We start from the raw sequence: 22,183 nt of genomic DNA on the forward strand, positions 1-22,183 counted from the left end.
GATGTGGTTTATGAATCTGGGTGCAATTGACGTAGACTTAGGGGTGTAAATATTTAGAATTATTATGTCTTCTTGTTGAATTATACCCTTCACCATTACGTAGTGACCATCCTCGTCTTTCATTACTTTTGTTGAAGACTAAGATATCTGAAATCAGAACTGCTAAGCCGCTTTCTTTTGATTCTATTTACATGGAATATTTGTTTCCATCCCTTTACCTTGAGTCTGAATGCATCCTTGTGTGTTCATTGTGATTCCTGAAGACAGTAGATACTTGGCTCATATATATTTATCCATTTGGCTGGCCTATGTCTCTTTAGTGGGCACTTCAAGCCATTGACATTTATTGAAGGAATTGATAAGCGTGGCAGATTTCTGTTTATCCTGTTGAGTTGAACTTTGTAACTTTGTATTCTCCCTTGAGCCACTGTGCTACCTGCTCTTTGACTTTTCACCTTTTGGACGATTTTACACTGGTGACTGTTTATTGTGCTGATCCATGTGTAACACTGTTCTGAGTACTTCCTGGGGGGCAAGTCTTCATTGATGAATTCTCTCAGTCTTTGCTTGTCGGGGAAGGTCTATATTTCTCCTTCAGACAAGAAGAGCTGCTTCAGTCTTGATACTGCTCCCTCCTCTGCAATTCCTAGGACAACCCTCTGAGTGCCCTCAAAGTGTTTTGGAATACGGTGATTCACTGGGTCTCTGGAAACTTTGGGAAAGGTCTTAGGCACAAGATGGAGAGTGGTAGCTTGTCAGTTTGGTTTGGTTTCCTTAGTCCAGGAAAAATCCTGGCACCTGGGTCTACCACTCAGGAGGGTTGCATGGAGAATGCTACCTAACCACTAATTACAGGGTGGGCACTGCCCCCATCAATCTTCACGCAGACCCAGGGACGTGTGGCTATGGAGAAGATTTCAAGGTCACAATCTTAGTCACATTTTGGGATGCCCATTCTCTGGCTCACATCACTAGGTTCTAGTCTAACTTCAGGTTTTCGGGATGCCAGATGTCTGATCAGACCTTCAATGGTCAACTGAGTTGGAGTTGCCCTCTGAGATTTCTGGCAACATATGTCCATCCCTAAAAACGTCCATCATGGCGACATTCTGTTGGAACTTTGGGACTCGTCCACACACATCCCAAATGTTCAGTAAATTAAAGGACCAGGGAATTTGGTCCTAGAATGAATCTCTGCTTGATGCTACCTGATTTTCCATCACCGCTGGCAGGGAAGAGTCTAACATCCACTACCTTCACACTTTCTTTAAACTTGTTAGACTTCCTGGTCTTCACTCTACCTGTCTCATGTCACTTCTGAGCCTTGCATCTCTCTCACTGCCACACTGTCTAGACGATGTTTCTCTTTTGGTTCCCTTGTTCCCCCTTCTTCCTCTCTGTCTCCATTTCCCTCACCTGAGCAGCCATTCTAGAACTGCCTGCCTGGCTACACCCCAGCTCCCTTTCTGGGAGGCTGCGGGGTCAGAAGGCATTGCAAATCTGGTACCCACATGCATGAAGTCAGGATGAAATGCCACCCCTTTGCTGTGTGAAGTCATTCTCCTCTTTAATCTACATCCTGACACTAAGGAGGCACAATGCCTCTTAGCAATGGACTTCATCTCCCAGTCAGCCCCACTGTTTGGCATAAACTCCAAAACTTGAGAAGGCGCCTCAGTTTCCACAAGCGGAACTTTGAACCTGTCCTTCAAGATCTTTGATAACCGCAATGGGGAGAGGTGAGAGGAAACAGAGTGGGACTTACAGCAGCCCTCAAAGCAGAAAAAGCTTTTTAAATGGTGGCTGCCACTGTGCAAGGGTTTTCACCTGAGGCAGAGTTACTGTAAAAGGTCCCAGGCAAGAAGAGGACAAGACCACACTTTTCTATGGGAACTGAGCCCTGGCTTGAGGCCAAGTCTGGCTCCCTGGAATTAAAATGCCCCAGGAAGTGGGCTCTGACAGGACTGTGTCCCATCTGAAAGAGAATGGCACTAAAAGAGGAAATGCCCTTTTCCTAAAATGGCAGATTGCACTAGCGTGCCAGAACTGGCTGGCCCACCTTGAATGGATGTACTCCTTACCCACGGACCCTCTGAATCTACTTGAGTGTGATGGGCATGTCTGGCTCTGGGACAGAATCAACTTTATCACGGCAAGATGGCTGAGCCCTAGGTAACTCTCTCTGGCACAGGTGACAGCACAGGAGCCACATCCTCTGCTCTTCCTGAATTTTCAGGGCCTCTGTTTCCCTCTCCTACTCGCAGCTTCACAGTAAAACGTCAAATACAAGTCCCCTGTGCATCCCACAGCTTCTCTGTCTGCTGGGAGATGAAGTGTTTGCCTCCCCTATTTGTGCTTCCCTTCCCCTCTCCTTCCCCTCCCCAACCCTCCCCAACTCCCGACCCATACTCTATTCCCCCCTTATCCTTCCCCTCCTCCTCCCCCTCCCCCTCCCATGCTCTGAAATCAGCCATTGTTACAGAATTACTAAGACCTAGGCTGAGCATAGGTGTTAGTAAAGCCATAACCAGTGCTTATTGGTCAGGAAGTGCTGGAGAACTGGTAGTCTGACCATAGCAACACTGTTTCATCCTTGTTAGTTAGCAATGCTGGTGTAGTCAGTACAGTTAGTGTCGTTGGTTAGTAGTGCTGGCGTAGTACAGTCAGTGCTGTGTGTCAGTGGTGTCAACATAGCACAGTCAGTACGGTTTGCTGGCAGTGCTCCATAGTACAGTGGATTGTCTGTCAGTAGTGACAGCATAGTGCAGTCAGTATTGTTAGGACAGTCAGTAATATTGGTACTGTTAGCCTAGTTCATGTAGCTAGTATCATAATACTGTTAGTGTTCCTAGCCTAGGTCGTGTAGCTGGCAGTGTCCACTAGTTGCCTAGCACAGCCAGGATAGAGTTCGCATAGATAGATGTGAGCAAGCAGCAGGGCATCGCCTGCAATTCGTCCAAGGAGGCGCTAAATGATGACAAGCTCCTGAAGGAAACTGGCTGCGGTGGCATCAGATGACACAAAGATAGCCATGAAAATGATGTCCAATGAGAGCCTCCATGGCCTGGAACTTGTAAATATGGAGGTCAAAGCCAGAGGCATCTGAATCATCCAAACATCGGGAAGTGGTTAAACGTCACTGAGACTGAAGAGACCCTCTATGTAATGACAGAATAATCCCAGCTACGTGCAGTATTGCCACGAGAACCACGTTACATCCCACAACCCCAAAACATCCTACTTGATGACAAAACAAGATCAAACTACGGGAGTTTGGCTCTGCCACATTTAGTGGCACATTTAGTGAAGACGAAAAGCTGAATAGCTTCTGTGGAAGTCCTGTTTTTTGGCCCAGAAGTTCCTAAACGAGGACTACATGGGCCCAGTGGGGAGGGTGTGGAGCCTGGGGTTGTCCTCTACGCCATGACAGCCAGGACTCTTCCATTGGATGGAGACAACTGGGGGAACCTTCAAGCAACATCACATATGCACCGTTGAGAATTGAAAACATTTCTGAAAAATTTCCTGACCCTTGACCCCAGGGAGAGGCCCACCTCCTTCAAATGATGAGGGGCATGTGGGTGAATGGGCAGGAGATGCCAGAGGAGACCAGGAAAGCACAGTGGCTGCCTGCCCACGAGTCCCTGTCCCAGCACAGTGCCCTGCTGCCATGGCAGACAGCCAGGAGGAGGCACCCGTCCCCAGGAAACATCCAGGGAAGCGCACTCCCACCAGACTGGGTGTCCTTAGGGGAAAACCTCAACCTCCCCCTCTGACATGGCCAGGGCCGCAGAAGCTCACCAGGAGACTTGTGTCGCCCCTTCCTGCCAGGCCAGAAGATCCGCTGCAAACAGGCAAAAGAGGTGGTGGTGGCGGCCAATGCTGAAGCATAGAGAGCAAGAGACACACTCCCCCTTGCGGGCCACAGCTGTGGGTGAGAGCCAGGAACACGCAGCCTGTGGCCTTCAGAGGCATCCGAGCCACACTCCAGTGAGCTGTGGCAGGGCCTGGACCCCAGGAGATAAGAGGGCCCCTCTGCCCTCAGCAAGTCCCTTTGGTTCCTGATTTTTTTTATGCTTAACAGCCCAGTGAAGAAGTCACCCAGTGTTGCTGTCCTTAAAATTCCTTCCCTCCCTTTCTCCCTTCCCTTTCATTCCCTTCCCCTTCCCCTTTCCCTTACCACACCCTTCCCTGCTCCCTTCAGCCTTCCCTTCCCTCTTCCTTTCACCCCCTTCTCTTCCCCCTTCCCTTCTCTTCCACCCTTCACCCTTCCCTTCTCTTCCCTCTTCCTCTCCCTTCTCTTCCCCCTTCCCTTCTCTTCCACCCTTCCCCCTTCCCTTCTCTTCCCCCCTTCCCTTCCCTTCTCTTTCCCCTTCCCCTCCCTTCTCTTCCCCCCTTCCCCCTTCTTCTCTTCCCCACTTCCCTTCCTTCTCTTCCCCCTTCCCTTCTCTTCCCCACTTCCTTTCCCTTCTCTTCCCCCTTCCCTTCCCTTCTCTTCCCCCTTCCCTTCCCCCTTCCCTTTCCTTCCCTTCTCTTCCCTATTCCCCCCTCCCTTCTCTTCCCCCTTCCCTTCCCCCTTCCCTTCCCTTCTCTTCCCTCCTTCCCTTCCCTTCTCTTCCCCATTCCCCCCTCCATTCTCTTCCCCCCTTCCCTTCCCTTCTCTTCCCCCTTCCCTTCCCTTGTCTTCTCCCCTTCCCTTCCCCTCTTTTCCCCTCTTCCCTTCCCTTTCCCCTTCCCTCCCCTTCCCTCCCCTTCCCTGGCCCTCACCCCTTCAGCAATGCCTTGTTGTTTCTTTTCATCAGAGATTACAATGCCAATATGGGAGATTTCAAATACATTTGAATTAGTTTGTGAATTAATTTTATTTCTAGGGACCTATAGTTCTAATTCTCTGGAAGCTTTAAAAAAATGAAATGAAAATATGAAGGAGCACAATCAAGGAATAAATAGTACTTTTAACAAAATGCTATATGATTTGTGTGAATATTAGCATAAAAGTGCTGGTAATATTCTGAAATTTCAGTTCTTCTTCTGGCAGAAACTTACCAGGACACTTGCCAACCTCAGGTTGACAATACGCTGCTTCTTGCTGGCCCCAAACCTCCACCACAAATGGCAAACACAGTGGTGCCAGCAAATGCCATGGAAGGCAGAAGCAGAGACACAAGTATGTGGGGTGGTCTGGCCACACTTTCTGCATCTTATTTTATTAATTATTGCTTTATTCATATCACTTTCAATGGACAAGTCATAGTTGCAGGCATGTATGTGGTATAACGTGAAGTTTAGGTATATGTGCACCATGTGGAATGGTGACATTGACATATCTGTTAATGCTAATTGACAGATAACAGGAAGCTAATTGACATATCTGTCACCTCAGAAAGGCAAAAGCAGCATGATGTCAGTTCCCTGTTGAATCTGCAAAGCTGACCTCACAGAAGTAGAGTAGTTTGATGGTGAGGAAAGGCTCGTCTTGGCAGAGAGAAAGCATGCAAAGTTGCTCACAGGGCTCAGAATTTCAGACAGACAGACAGCAGGAAAAAGCTCTGACATCTGTTGCACACCAGTGTGACAAGAGTCCCTGAGAGTCTCCTACACATTTCAAAATACCTGAGAGGCCCCTTCACATGTTTCCTTGCCTTTAGAATGGAGACCAAGAAGATCCTGGGTCCTGCCAGGCATGGACTCACCACTGTAGGCTCTTAGATGGTGCCCCATCCCCTCCAGAATCTCCTCAGCCCTCCTATTGCCCTGGGAGCCCTGGGTCTGGCAGTCAGTCACTGACTGTATGTCCTCACTCAGGTCAGTCCCCTCACCTCTTCGTGCCTCCTTCCCCTCATCTGCAAAATGGTGGTAGCAGTAGATCCAACAGTGCAGGGTACAGAATATTTTCTCAATAAACATGAGTTGTCACTAGTCCTTCTCCCACCTAGGCGAACATCTCAGCAGTATTGCTTCTTTCCAGATCTTTCCTGGTGGCCTCTTAAAATATGCTCATATATAACCTTTCTGCTCATAAAAATAATGCAGGTTTACCATGGAAAGCTTGAAGAGAAACAGTACTGAGAATGAATCCTTACCAAGTGCTGTCTACATATATCCCTTCTCATAACAATCCTAGCAGAGGCACAGTTGCTATTCCCACTTTAGAGATGTGGCAGCCAAGGCACAGAGAGCTTCAGTCATTTGTCTAAGGGAACAAGAGCTGCTGGACATTCAGAGCTGGGACTTGCACCAGACGGTCTGGTTTCAAAGTCCATGTCCTTCACCACTGTGTCACCTGCTCCCCAGGAGAGACAAAGGAACACCCCCAGTAGTCTCCATCACACAATTGCTGCTCACATTTCCCACTTCTTTGTCACCTTTTTTCAATTGCGTGCATAGACACACCTGATTTTTAGTTATCCAAAAGCATGCTTTTTTCCCCTGATTTGAATTACGTTTCAGATCTATTATTTTGATAGAAGTCATGAGTCAAAGAGAATGGTCCAACTCTTCCCAGAAAGGCAAGGGTTTCTGTGGTGGATGCCTCACGTGGGTTTGTTATCCAGTCCACAAAGATCAGATGCCCAGACTCCAGATCCCCCATAAAGTAGGAAGACCTCATTTAGAAAAAAGCCATACCAGATCCTTTCATTGTGCTATATTTTACTCCAGCTCGGCTGAGATGTGAGCGCTGTGCAGAAGAGTGGTGCGGAAGAAAGCCATAAAGACAGCTGGGTGTGAAATGGGCAACTTCCAAGTACCAGGGCAGGTGGACATTCACTCACTGGCCAGCTTGAAGCTACCGAAAGATTCTGACAGGAGCAGTGACATGACTACAACTGATGGAAGTGAAATGGTTAATGTTCTAGATAGCCCAAAGGTATAAGAAATGAAAAGCAGACTGACAGTTAAGAGAACCCACTTGCTGAAGGCTATTTTGCTGGTTAGCTGTCACTGTATTTGTTTATGATTTATTTTATTTCATTTTAGCCACAGTAATCCCATGACTTCAAATATCTCATCTATTTTCTAGTACGTTGCCTATTAAAAAGATGATACATGTCTTTCTCATTGATTTGTTCATTGGGATGGGATGTGCTTTCAGCTCTCCAATGCTTAGAAAACAGCAGAACCTATCTTTGATATGGATGCCAATACCAATTTAGTCAACAGTGTGGTCACTAAAGTATGATCGAAGCAGCGCCTTTTGACTTCTGAGACTAAGTAAAGAAAGGCCTTCCAGCTTCCTCAGTTACCAGAACACTCTCCCTGGGAGGCTTGAGTGCACACAGAAGGCTGAGTCCCTGGAGGCTGCCAAGCTGGAGAGGCCACGTGTGGGTGGTCCAGTGGACACACCCAGATACGCCTAGACTTCCAGCCAATCCTGTCAAAGCACCAGACCTGTAAGTGAAGAAGCTCCCAGATACTAGACACAACTATCAGAGTCATTCCTAGATGCTTGAGTCCTCCAAACTGAGGCTCCAGTATTCCTGAGGCAATGACAGGATGCTCTGCCCTGTCCATATTATTGACCCAAAGAATCCATGCATAAAATAAAATAGTTGGTCGCTTGCACCATTAAGTGTTTGAAGTGTTTGATGAAGCAGAAATAGAGAACTGGAACCATAGGTACAAGGGAGGTGATAAACCCTCTGGTTATGGAACCCACACCTGAACTCAGATTCTTAGTTCTGGGAGAACTAACAAAAGATTAAACAAAAGATTAAAATGCAAACATGTTCAGAAAACAATAACAAGAGTATTCTCTTATAGGAAAAAACTGAAATGATTGAAGATAATTGTGAACTAAAATAAAATCTTAAGGGTTCCCCCCCACTAGCTGACTGAATGGACCCCCTCCTGATGAAGGGGATATCCTAAAAGTAAATTGCCTGCTACAAGGAGGGAGGTCAGACATGCCTCATTATGCCCCCTCCTTCTTGGAGACATCCTTTGTAACTCACTGGCAGGCCTGAGGGCTATTTAAAACTAACCTGCAGGTCCTTAATTGACACAACAAATACATGTCCACTGACTTGTCTCTGATTAACAGAACTCCTTATCTTAAAACATTCCAAGTCTTTAGACAAAGCTTCATGTCTTTAACCAATTACGAGTCAAAGAATCTTTAAACCCAACTGTCACCTGTAAGGCCCCACTTTGAGTTGGCCCAACTTCTTGGGCCAAAACGTATGTATGCCTTCCATGTATTGATTTATGACTTCACCTGTAACCCCTGTCTCCCTGAAATGTATAAAACCAAACTGTAACCCAGCTACAGCAAGTCCACTTGCTCCAGGCTTTTTGGGTGTGGCTGTGGGTCAGGGTCCTCAAATTTGACTTAGCATAAACCTCTTTAAACTATTTACAGAGTTTGGCTTCTTTTTGGACAAGCTTGGTGCCCAAAATGGGGCTCAGAAAAGACTTAGGACTCCCAAAGGAGTGGCCTGAACTTGGTGCCAGGTTCTGGCATGGCCCTTTTGAGCACCCCAACTCTGAGCTTCTTCTGTGGCAGAACTGGTAAGTCCTCCTGAGCTCTGGACCTCCTCTATTAGGTTGATGGTCCTGGTTTACTCTCAGTTGGTTCTTTTCCTAGTAATTGTTGTTCTGGATCCCAATTTTGATTTGGGGGTGCATTCCAAAGGGGCTTCTCCATTGTCTTTTCATCCTAAAATTTATCTCACTTGTTTTTTTATACATTTGTGAAAGAGGAAACCAAATTGTCTTTTTTGTAGATAAATGAGAGACTGAGTTAGTTCATCAGCTCTGAAGAAGAAAAGACATTTTACTCCTCCGAGCCAAAAGGTACTCTGGTGACTGGGGTCCCGAGTGCGAGTTGCTGGAGTGATTCCCCGAGGTGCGAGAGGCCCTGTGGGGAACCCCCGAACAAATTAATTAAAAGAAGGCTCATCCAGGAACACATGTAAGAGCTGGTCACTGGGCATTTTGAGCCCTCTCAGGGGCACTAGACCCATGAAGAGAGAATGACCCCCTTAGGCACCCAGGTTAGTGTATGGCACCTGTACTTTTAAGTATTTGTGTAAATGGAAAGGTTCAGAGGCATGCCAGGTTTTCCAGGGCTGCAGCTGGTTATAGCCCATTCTTGTGCACAAGGAAAGGGCAAATTACATTAAGTAGAATTCAGAGCTCAAATTGTGGACCTACTATTATAGAGTTAATACGTTTCTCAAGCTATTTCTCTCTTTTCTTTTCTGGCTACTCTAAAACCTGCTAACTTTTTCTGTTGTTGTTGAGATATCTCATTGTTTATGGTATTTGCAATTGAAAGGCCTGGAGATTCTGCAGCCAGTTCTAGCTAAAATGCAAACTAAAATTCACTTTCAACAGAAGGAAAAAAAGGGCTAGAGAAGTTTTTTAAAATCAAACTACCATGGAAACTGCTTTACCTAAAACTTTGACCCACAGGCCTAATAAGGTTACTATAGTTTGCCATGTAAACAAGTTCCAGTTTTGTCAGAAGAAATGTGGATCCCATTGTCTTTTTTACAAACTGGTGAGTTGTGTTACCATCTCATGGCTAGAGTTCTAGGGTAAAACCTATTAGAACTGTGTGTGTGAGTGTGAGTGTGTGTGTGTGTTTAGGTATGTTTTGTGTATATCCATGTATTACATGTTTGTGCTTACATGGTTCCAGACAGGCTTAAATGTAAGAGAGTCCTCATAAATTAATTAAACAAACCCAAATGGTTCACGTGAATTTAGTAATCTTTAGCAAATGAATTGAGTTTTTATTATTTTAACAAAAGGGTATTATTTGTTAAGTAATAGAAATGTTTTCAAATTGTCAGCATATATTTGTTTTTGCCAGGGTTTTACTGGGCATTTTTATGTTCTTGAGGTGTCGAGATCTGACATAAAGGTTATAAAACTATATATAAACTCAGACAAAATAATGTTTATATGATTTGTGATAAGGATGGTAAATTTAATATTGTTGGTCTAATAATAGCTAAAGTTCCTGAGTTACCAAAAAAATACCTATGGGTTTCACTTTAAGGTAAAAATATAGATGTGCCTAAGTGTCAGCAAATTAGAATAAATAAAACACCAAGTAGACACAGCACAAAAGCAGAAACTTATGGTCAAAGGTTTATGAAAATATTTTGGTTTTGGTCTTTTAATCCTAACTGCAGATTCAGTTTATTTCCATGGATATCAATGTCTGTGGAAAGGTAGACAAATGTGTTTCTAACTCACTCTTTCTGTCATCTGAGATTAACAGTACTGTTAGGGATTCAAAGCTATTCTAAAAGTTGTAGTTATAAGAGCTTAAATTGGAAGCTTTACATTTCCCTTAGTCTTGTCCACTTTTGTCCTATTCTTTACAAGCTAGCCGGTTATGTGTATATTATGTGACTATGACAGAACTTTAGCCTAGGAAAAAAATTCCTACACTGTTAACTTTTTGCATAGTGATCTATTTTAAGAGAAAATAGCAAATGATTGTTAACATCTGAAGAGAATCTTAGAAGTCTTACTCTTTAGAAATAGTGCATATACTCAAGTTTACACCCAAGTTGAGAAATAATGTTTTGAAATTAGATTGTTTTTTAAAACAACTTAATCTTGATCCTCATGTAAAAAAAAAAGTGTTACAACTTTGTGTCATTGTTTGAGTTGTTACAAATTGGTATGAACATTTTTTTTTCAGTCTAAAGTCAAGTAATATCATGTTGATGGGGCTCAGAAAACTATCCTAAATGAAAGGTTCAGAAGCAAAAATTCTCTAATTTTCCCTTGTCTGCCTCTCTCTTCTTCCAATTCTTTGAAGCTCGCCATAGAAATCAAAATGCCTCTTCCCCAAGGCAGGGCATAAAGACTACAACCCCTTTTTCTGAAAGCTTGCCACAAAACCTAAAATTCTTCTATGTACAAACTGGCCATAAAGTAATTATCTGACCTACACTTTGTGTAACTATAAAACCCCCATTCCATGAAGGGCCCTGTCCTAGGCTACAAGGAAGGAATGCGCACTCAGAAGAGGCCAAACACAATCTAAACGGTGAGGCCTTGCTGGGTTCCCCACTTAGCCTGTTAGAATTAGCTCACACTCTTTTTGTCCAATCACATTTCTACTTGGCTGTCCATACTTTAAACACAAAAAGAGATAATTTTCCCTGCATCTTTGAGTGTTCATTCCCAAGGCATCCTTGTATAAGATTTAGATTTGTCCTATTAATCTTAATGCCAGTAAAGTGTTTTGCAAATCTTTATAGGAACAGAGGTCTTTGCTCCCTACAGTTTGACTAAACTTTGGGGGCAAAGAACTCTTTGATCCCTATGATATCAGTAAATTTTGTTTTGGGATGTGTTGTTTTGGAAGGATCTAATTAATACCTTTTCAACAGAATACAGTCTAAAATGTATACTATGTTTATAAAATTTAACGATGATATTACATTATTTAAAATAACAAGTCTTATTGAAATACTCATGTTTCTCTTGGTTAATATTTATGAGTTTAAAAAAACAATTAAAAATATATTGATCTCTATTCTGTATTACATATTGAATTTACAGGGTATAAAAATAGTCAGCAAAAAACAACAAGGTAATAAGTGGAATCTAAGTGAACTACTAAAATAAATAACTAAATTAAATAAATTAGAGAAATATGAATGGGAAAACACAAATGAAATTTTCATATAATTTCAGATCATGAAATGTCTGAGTCATTTATAAAATACTAAAACATTTCAAACATAAGTTTAAGTTTATATATCTTGATATGTTATTTTTAAATATATTTAGGGATGCTAATAAAATTGGTGACTGATAACACTTCAAAGTTACTTAACCTCCTAAGTTTTTCTAAGAGTTGATATTAGAATTAATATATGTAATTGAAATTTTACATGAAAGGGAAACAATTCAATTTTTAAAAAATAATTAAATAATTTGGGAAGGTTCCACAGACAGTGACAGAACCAGGATAACATGAAGTTTTAACTTCTACTTGGTGCTGGTACCACTATGCAACCACTGCTTCAAAGGGGTCAGGCCCTTCCTATGTCTTTCCACAGTTTTCCCTTTGGAATACATCATCATTATTTTATACTTATGTTACTACAAGCATGACTCTCACAAAAGTACTCAATATGCTCAATTTTGAAAAATGATTTCTACTTATTAAAACGTCACAAAACCATTAGTAGGGTAGTTTCCCTTAACTACACCAAAAAAATTGGTGTAGTTAAGGGAAACAATTCTATATAAAATTTTTTAATAAGAAGATTATATAAAACATAAATACTAATAGTTTTGTTAAAAAAGATAATTCTGTCTCATTTATTGGTTTTAAAACTGCTTTAACATTAAATAAGTAAATAATAATTAAAATTAAATGGCTATAAGTTAAAGGTTATAAAAGGTTTATAAAAATATTAGCTTGGAGTCAAATTGTTTAAAATTAGATAGATTTGTTTATAAGATTTCATTAAAATTAACTTGATCATGAATATACTAATATAATACAAAATTTAGTTTTCTCTTTTGACCTAGATTTTCACATGATATTCATAGGAATAATGAAAGTTTTGAGGAATAACAAAAAAAATGTTTTCATCTTTTGAATAAACTACAAAAAGGGTGGGGGGAGAAAAAGAGACAGATTCAGCCTCTTCATTGCCTTGTGCTTCAGTCTGTCTATTAGGTCTTATACTTGTTTGAGAAAATGAGTTTCCTCTCTATCAGAGAATAGGATTTTTGCATTTCAAAAATATTTAAATTATCAGTTTGGCTAAGTAAATGTCTACAATTTTATAATAACATATAATCTTGTTTCATGACAAGTGTCTTATGATAAACAATTCATAACTTTCTGCTCTTTAATGTTTCTCTAACATTTAAAGTTACTAAAAATAAAAATTCTAGTCAATACATGTGATTCTATATATAAAGTGTACCAAAGTATAAGATTTTTTAATAAGAAAAATGATAAAAGAAGCAGAAAATGTGATCTTATTAATATATAAATATATATATTGTCTAATTCCATGGTTCATTAAAGGTAAATCAAAATATGGATTTAGAACCAAAATAAAACAAAAAGTAATTTGTGAATAAGACAAAAATGTTAAAAAGGCAATGAATATAAAAATATATTTTTTTGATAAGAATGGTTAAACAGAAAGTTTTTAGGCATGTTTTATTGCCAGTGAACAATCTGTGCAACTTGGGATCAAGTTTATAAAGGGAATTTATTAAGGAATTTTGTATGTGGTCCGATTACTTATAACTAAAAAGAAATTTTGGTTAACACAAAGTGTTTTGTAAACATTACTTAGCTCTTAATAAAATTACATAATGTAGTCATTTTAATTCCATAACCTGTTTCCTTTAAATTAAAAAAAATCATAAACAGAAGGTTATTCTTTTTTTTTTGTCAATTGGCCTAAAAAAACCACAAAAATTTTATACTGTATCAAGATAATCCATGTACTACTCTCTGTACTAGGTTTTAACTAACTACAAAAACTAAATTTTAAATGGGTTAAGGTTACAAACACATTACTTATTTCATCACCTTTAGAACCTTTTGACGACTATTTCTCTTGGTTAAATAAATGACCCATATTTTATAGTGCCTTGTGATTGTATTTAAAGAAATGTTTTAAGCCTTTAATATTTTACAAACATTCCAAAACCTAAATTCTAAATCCAGCCTTTTGACTTGAAATGAAGTTCTTTATATATTAAGGACACTGAAAATCTAAGACAAATATACTAACTTTATTTGTCTCATTAAAACCATACAGAAAACATTGTCAAATATAAAATGGTATTTAACTTTCTTTGGGTTACATTTGTATAGGGTTAAATAGTGATATGTCTGAGTGTATGTTATCAGTACTGATTATAGTTATATGCTAAATAACTGTATGCCAGAAAAATAGCAGCTTTGTCAATTGTCTCTTTACCCGTAACTAGCCTAAGACATTAATTTTACTTTAAATCACCTCAAAAAGTGTTTTTTTTCCTAAACTAGCTAAGTCCAAAGTTTACTTCAAGGAAGATCATGGAAAGGATTGATGAGTCCTCTTACATACAGGTTTCTAGTAAATTTGGAGATACTATATCATTGCACTAAAACCAAACAAGCTTTCAGGACTTTAATTAAAAAATTAATATGTCCATGAGTATCGCTAACTCAACCTCATGAGACCAAACTCAATTTTTATAAAACTACTTTATTTAAAAACATTAGTTATCTTCTTTTATTTTCCAGAGTCCTGACAAAATTTTAACTAAATAATAAGTTTACCTGATATCTCCAAGACCTAAAACTATTGAATCTGCCAATGCCCTGTTCAAACATCTTTCCTCTAGGCCCAGAGACTATCCTGGAATTGGGGGCTTGTGAGATTATAAGGGCTGATTCCAAGGGATGGAATTAGTGTAAACCCCTCCAGATCAAAGACGGGCGGACAGAAGCCTAAACAAATACTAACTGAAAAATTCGTCTTTTCAGGTCATGGGGTTCAGATATCCATCCCAATCATAAACATTTTTTTTTCCTGCTTCCTATAGACTTAAATCCCTGGGTATAACTGTTCTCAGTTCTGGGGTTATGCAAAAAGAAATAGAACAAATAATTTATCAGCCACCTTAGCACAAATTACTAAAGAGACTAAAATAATGTAACACAAAAATCTCTAAATTTCCTTAGCTTAAATGGTTAACAATGCTTAGTTTGGCACAAGTATAAAACTAAACTCTGAAAAGATATAGTAGTTCAATACTTGCAGATAAATAAATTTTATAGCCTTGCCTTTGACATTTTGGTCTAATATTGGTCTAACATCTAAAATGTTTTAAAGGATTAATGAGTGCCTGTCTATCTGCAATCCTTTCTGGTCTAAAATATTAATTGGCTATAAATGCTTTTGGCTATTTAGTCCTCCTGGCCACAAGGGTCCCACTGAAGGCTTGAATGCACCTGGAGCAGATAGCCACAGCACCCTAGCAACCAATGGGACAAAATTAGAGCTTGGTCATAGATGCTCCTCTGGTAGATCTTGACTAAAGGAGGGACTTGTGAACTGAAATAAAATCTTAAGGCTACCCCCACACTGACTTGACTGAATGGAGCCCTCTTGGCCAAGGGGATATACTAAAACTAAATCGCATGGCATAAGGAGGGAGCTCAGACATGCTTCTTCATGGCCCCCTCATCATGCAAAGGACATCCTTTGCAACTCATTAATAGGCCTAAGGGCCATGAAAGACAAACTTGGAGGTCCTCAATTTATATAACAAATATATGTCAGGTGGCTTGTCTCTGGTTAACAGACTTCCTTATCTTAAAACATTCCAAGCCTTTAGACAAAGCTTCATGTCTTTAACCAATTAAAAGTCAAACAATCTTTAAACTCACCTATAACCTGTAACCACCCCACCCCCATTTGAGTTGGCCCACCTTTCTGAGCAAAACCAATGTATGCTTTCCATGTATTGATTTATGACTTCACCTGTAACCCCTGTTAATGGGAAAGAAGCCAAACTCTATAAAATAATTTTAAAGAGATTCATTCTCAGCCAAATTTGAGGACCGTGAGAGCCATGCCCAAGAAGCCTTGAGCAAGTGGACATGCTGTGGCTGTGTTACAGTTCAGTTTTCTACATTTCAGGGGGAAACGGGTTACAGGTAAAGTCATAAATCAATACATGGAAGGCAAACATTGGTTTTGGCCCCAAAAGGTGGGACTTTTCAAAGTGGGGGGGGGGACATTTGCAAGTGATAGGTGGGTTTAAAGATTCTTTGAGTTGTTAAAGACATGAAGCTTTTGTCTAAAGGCTTGGAATGTTAAGATAAGTAAGCCTGTAAAATCAGAGACAAGCCAATGGGCATATATTTGTTGTGTAAATGGAGGTCCTCCAGGTTTGTTTTGCAAAACCTTGTTAATATGTTGCAAAGGATGTCTCCAAAAAGGGAGGCCATTATGAGGCAAATCTGACCTCCCTACTTGTGGCAGGCAATTTAGTTTTAGGATATCCCCTTGGCCAAGAGGGGGTCCATTCAGTCAGCCTAGGGGTGGTTAGCCTTAAGATTTTATTTTAGTTCACACTCCCTGTCTCCCTGAAATGTATAAAACCAAAGCATAACCCAACCACAGTGAGTTCACTTGCTCAGGGCTTCTTGGGTGTGGCTCCAGGTCATAGTCCTCAAATGGGATTCAAAATGAACCTCTTTAAATTATTTTACAGATTTTGGCTTCTTTTCTGTTAACCAGAAAAAACAACAAAGAGTATGTGTTAAGCATCCTCAAATATTTGAAGGACCATCATAAGTGAAAGTGGAAGGAATTATTCTGTATATTTGCAGAGGGAGGCCTAGAGACAGCATGTGGAACTTACAGACAGACTGAAGAGTTTTCTAATGTTCAGAGCTTCCCATGAAGGAAGATGCAGTATTAATAGCTAGTGGGTTAAGGCTAGACGATCATTACCTGGTGAGTACGTTTGTAGAGAATTCGTTTACTGAACAGAAGGTTGAGTAAAACAGCCTTATTTTAAGGTTATCTGTAACACGGAGATGTTTTTAATCTAAAGATCATCCCATTTCCTTGTGCTGAGAAGTGTAACCCCAATACATGTCAAGCAGAGGAAAACTACAAGATGAACAAATTAAACAAAGGTAATACCAAAGCATAAATAGAAAGTGACACAGAACTCTAGAGGAGAAAGGAATAGAAAACTAACAGGAAAATATAAACAAGCATAGCAGGAAAGAAACTTTAGAAACAATGAAGGATGAGGTATAAACTCTTAAGGGAAAAGAAAAAGAACACATCACAGACAACAGTGGGCATGGCTTTACACTTCTTCTGAAATGGTTTTACTCATTTCTAAAACTTTTCTCCTCTGTCAGTGGGAAAGACTGACCAGAAGAATGTGAGTCATTTAGCAACAAGAGAACAAGGTACAAGTGGTAAAATTAGTGAAATGGTACAGCAATCACTGAATTTCTGATCTCAAAAGATACAGAATCTGAGCAACTACGGGTCCAAGCTCACCTTCCTGAATGTCTCCAATGTCACTACATAGACAGTGATTACTAAAGGATTACTAAAGGAACCAAGAGAAACTGCATATTAAATATTAAACCCTTGCTTACCAAAAAAGTCAATGCAAGAAAGAAAACAGAAGCCACCTAGAGAATGAGATGTGTCCAAAACAAGGCCATGGGGAGGGGAAGAAACAAAACATTATAAAGTTGTCTCATACACATTTCAGCTGAATTTTATCACCATTTGTAATCAATTTCCAAGGCTTCCTAATACCTATTAACTTTAGTTATTCAACCTACTGAACAAGTCATCTCATTGTTCCCCCAGCAAAAGGAAGAGTGGAGACTCTTTTGGTGTTGATAAGAGAAAGAAAAAGGAGTTAGTTCAGGAGAGGAAAGTGTTATGAGTGAACACCTGGAGCCTAATGGTAAGCAGTGGTGAGACTTTGTCACTTACATTAACCCTTTCAAAGATTCATCAAGACAGAAGATAGAAATTCATGTAATTAATGAATACAACTTTTCCCATTAAAAAAATAGAATTTTTCTTTACAAAAAAAAGAACACATATAAGTGATGTCTTATTCCTCACCCATTTAGGTTTGCCTCTTGGCCATTGCTCTCCAGTGGCTTCTGCTTTCTGCAACATGAAAAAGGAAGTCATTAGAGTTTCTCAAATTCTTTCAATTCCAAATTTCTTCAAATTCCTGCTCTGTCATTTTAGCTTGATGGCTTTCCTTACTCTGGTTTCATCTGGAAAATAACACCCCCTAGAGGAGTCATCCAGGTACTTGGAAGTGCCTGCCAGAGATATTCCTTCATTCCTGACAAGATGAAACCCTTAAAGGGAAAGGTTTTCAAGTTAGCTCCTGCTAACAGAAAGTTCAGAAAATGCAAATATTCCATGACATTCATCATCTGAATGAATGAAGCTTTGAAGAAACCCTTTGGATGGTGCACAGTGACTTATAAGAGTGCAGAATTCTCTAGTCCAGGAGCAGCATCTGATTGAATCTTTGGAAGCAATTGTAAGATCACACAGTTTACCCAGTACTAAATCACACAAACAAGAAAGACAGAAATCCTTGGTAATGGGAATGGGGTGGTAGGTGGGACTGAGGGAAGGAGGCTATTGACCTGGAAGGCTAATGGTGCTACCCCAGGCTTTTTCTGTACAGGGGTGGGATTCAGGGGCATGATATGGTCCATGTATATCTAAAATCTACTGAAGAGAGGGCTTTTTCTCCTAAAGGCGTTTCACTGCATTTCAAAGTCAGAGAAAGCAAACCTCTCAAAGAGAGGGAAAGCCCTGCAAATGAGATGAGTTTTAAATGAGCATCTCACTTACAAAAAGCCTATTGAGTAATAAGATTCACATCATTAACCAAAGGGCAAAATATCATGATTATCACTTGGTCTTGTTAAAACCAAACTTTCTCCTTGGTCGTTCAGGTCAGTGTTACTTGTAAACCAAAACCCTCTTCTGAAACTACACCTGGAAGAAACATATTAGCTGTGCTGTGTGGCATCCATCTGGGAAGTTTTCAGTGTTCTTTAAAACCCACATTATTTAATCATTCTAATCAAACTCCACAAAGACTGCAAAACAGGTTAGGAGTTTAGTTTGGAAACCAGCACAGTTACAGGATTTGTACATATTGGAAAACACTGGATTTCACATTGTTTTCCTGTTTCACACTCTTCAGTATATTATTTCTCCAAAAAACAAACAAAACATTCAGAGTGTTTGCTTTGTTTTACTGTATCAAGGAATGCAATACCACAGAAGTGTATATTTGGTTTTCCTTTGCCAGAATAGAATTTGGTTCTATACTACAAACCCACGTGTAATAGAGACATAACTAGTTCTAAGTGTTTATGGCTTATATAGCTGGAGAAAAGGGAGTGACAGTAGGAATTCTGCATTTGTGAGATCTGAAATTTCAGATTACCAGCACGATCATGCTAATATTCACAAAAATCATATTTTATTAAAAGTACTCGTTCTTCCTTGATTGTCCTTGTTCATTTCTTTTAAAGTTTAGATTCACACCTGTAAACTTAATCTTTTAATATGTTTAAAAGCAAGTTCATGAGGGTTGGCAGGAAAGTTAAATGAGAAATGTAATTATCTCTTCTTCTGAGAAGTTCTGGTACTCCAGGCTCTTGTATGTATTCCACATTAGAAAAATGAATAAAGAAAATTCATCTAGCAAATATATTTCTTGAGCTTGATGACAGTGCTTAGTGCCTGGTGTTCAAGAGGTGTTCACTTCAGACTAGGAAGGAAGGAAGGAAGGAAGGAAGGAAGGAAGGAAGGAAGGAAGGAAGGAAGGAATTTACATGTGTGTTTTATTTCCTTCTTAACCATCAGAATGCTAGAGCTCAATAAAACTTCAGAAATCATTTCATCTAGCCCTCTCATCGAACAAATAAGGGAACTTCTGGATGTGATAGAATCCCCAAAGGCATAGCCGTGTGGTTGATTTGGGGGGCAGAAGTCTGTGGGTATCAGTCATGGAAGGCACACATTTGCTATTCCTTCATAACCTTTGAAGGGCCACTTTAAAGGTTTCTCAAAACCTAACTTTCAAGCTGTATTTCAGATCACTGGACATAATAGAAATCTACCTTTTATCAAATATTTTATAAAATATTGGGCAGCACATGGTAGGGAAACGGTATAAGCTTTGGAATTAAAGTTGAAATCAAACCCAGGTGCCACGATTTACTAGAGTTGATCATCACACATGTCAGAGGTTACATCTTTGAATCAGTTTTCTCATTTATGGAATGAAGACTACCAGTGCCTATGTCAGAGGATTAAAGGAGCTAAGATAAATATGTTAAGTGCCTGGCAAAGCTAAAGCATTTAGTACGTAGTCCAGTGTAATTTCTTCTCTCCCCCTTTATTTTCAAATACTACCATTTAAAAGAATCCCTACCACTTCTGTAAGTTTCCACAGTGATTTCCCAAGCATTATCTTACTCAAGTAGGGCAGCTATTACTTCCTCTGTTTCAGAAATGGGAGACTAAGCCACCTGCTCATATTCATAAGTAGGAGAACTGAGAACCAGTCTGATTTCAAGGAAGTAAAGGGTCTGTCAGGGGAAGATTTAAAATACAAAAGATAACCTCCTAGGGTGAAAATCAAGTTGGTTAGGAGTAAAATATTTCCAATTTTCCTATAAACACATGGATAAGAGCAGATGTTGGGAACCAAGACAATAGTTCAATTCTGACTTCAGGGACAAATTTAGATAGCTATTAATTTTTTGCTATTATAACTGTTCTCACTATATTTTATATGTACTGTGATGAATGATGGATAAAACCAGAACTCACCTACTCCAAATCAATCATGCATCTGTAGGAAAAATGAGCTAGATAAATATTTGGATACCATGGCACCTGTTTTGTTTTCACATATTTTCAGTTTTTAAAGACTTAGACCTGCTTAATCTAAGAATATATAGAGCCCAATATCCAAAGTCCATATTTTATTCATTTCAGTTGCTTTAAAAACAAAATACAAACAGTATAAATCAATGTGCACTGGCATCAAAATCAACTGGACTAATCAATCAGACTAAGCCTTGAGGAAATTCTCATTTTGCCTTTTTGATAATCCCATTTGGTAGGTTTCACAATTTTAAGTACAACACTATTACTCTTGAAAAAATGTTACAATTTTCTATCACAATAGATTTTTTAACAGGAAATATAAGTAAATCTCATCATCCATTGTAGTTCTTTCTTATCTTACCCAAGGAAGCTCTTATTGTCAAGTTCTATGTCAATATTTTGCATACACTTTTCTTCATGTATATAACCACTAACTTAAAACCAGAGGGAAAACAATAGAAAAGTTATCGTTTGCAAATTTAAGTCCTCCTCCAAATCCTCTCTGTCTCTTTAGTAATCAGAAAAATCCATAGCAATGATGCAAGATTTCACAGGGATGACATTATGAACTAATTTGTTATTGCCTTAGTCAAAAGGGAATGCTCACACTACTTCTCACTGAATCAAATAGAATATACCCCTCAAAAGTGTTCAGTGAATTGAAGCAATATCAAAGAAAGCAATAGAATAAAATATAGTCAGTTTCCCACTCACCTTTTTCTCCTGGTTGGCACAAGGATTCATAACTAGAAACTTCAGAATCCAGGACAGTGCAATTCAGTTTCCACCTTGTGTCTTCTGCTCTGAAAACTGCAGAAAGTCAACTAACAAGACAAGACAGGTTTGACTGATCCTTCAACATCCATCTGTTCTCAAGAAAGAACTGAAAGGCAATAGAATACCAATCTGGAACATTCTACCTCCTTAAGGAGACCTTGAGGTAGAAATGAGCCAGGAACATAGGTAAGCCAACCTAATGAGGAGCTTGCAAGTTCAGAAGAGCTCAAAAGGACAAAAGCTTCCAGAGAATTGGAACTATGGGTCCCTAGACATGAAGTTACTTCACAAAATACTTCAAATGTATTTGAAGCTCCCATATTTGGATAGTAATGTGTGATGACATAAAAAACAAAACAAACAAACAAACAAAAAACAAAAACAGGCATTGCTGAAGGGGTGAGAGCCAGGGATGGATTTCAGGGACAGCAGCACTGGGTGACTGCTCACTGGGTTGTTAAGCATAAAGAAAATCCATACTGGGGAACAAAGGGTACCCGGTGGGGGCTGAGGGGCCCCCTTGTCTCCAGGGCTCCACGCCGTGCTGCAGCTCAGTCTACTGTGGCTTGGATGCCTGTGAAGGCCGCAGGCTGCTTCTGGCCGGCTCCCACCCAGAGCTGTGAGTTCCCGCCTGGCCGACTTCCCACTCCGTGTTGTTTGGATCTGGGGAGCTCACGGTCTTCTTGCTCTCCATTCTAAAGGCAAGGAGACAAGTGAAGGGGACTCTCAGATATTCTGAAATGTGCAGGACATTCTCACTGACTCTTGCACCCTGCTGTGCAACACATGTCAGGGTTTCTTCCTCCCGTCTGTCTGAAACTCTGTGCCCTGTGACCAACTACTGGTGCCCTCCCTCTGCCACCCCCAGCCTCTTATCACCATCCAGCTGCTCTACCTCCATGAGGTCAGCTGTGCAGATTCAACAAGTGACATCACGCTTGTCTGCCTTTCTGAGGTGACGGATACATTAATCAGCCTTATGT

The sequence above is a fragment of the Microcebus murinus genome, chromosome 21 (assembly GCF_040939455.1).
Source record: "Microcebus murinus isolate Inina chromosome 21, M.murinus_Inina_mat1.0, whole genome shotgun sequence".
Taxonomy (NCBI): Eukaryota; Metazoa; Chordata; class Mammalia; order Primates; family Cheirogaleidae; genus Microcebus; species Microcebus murinus.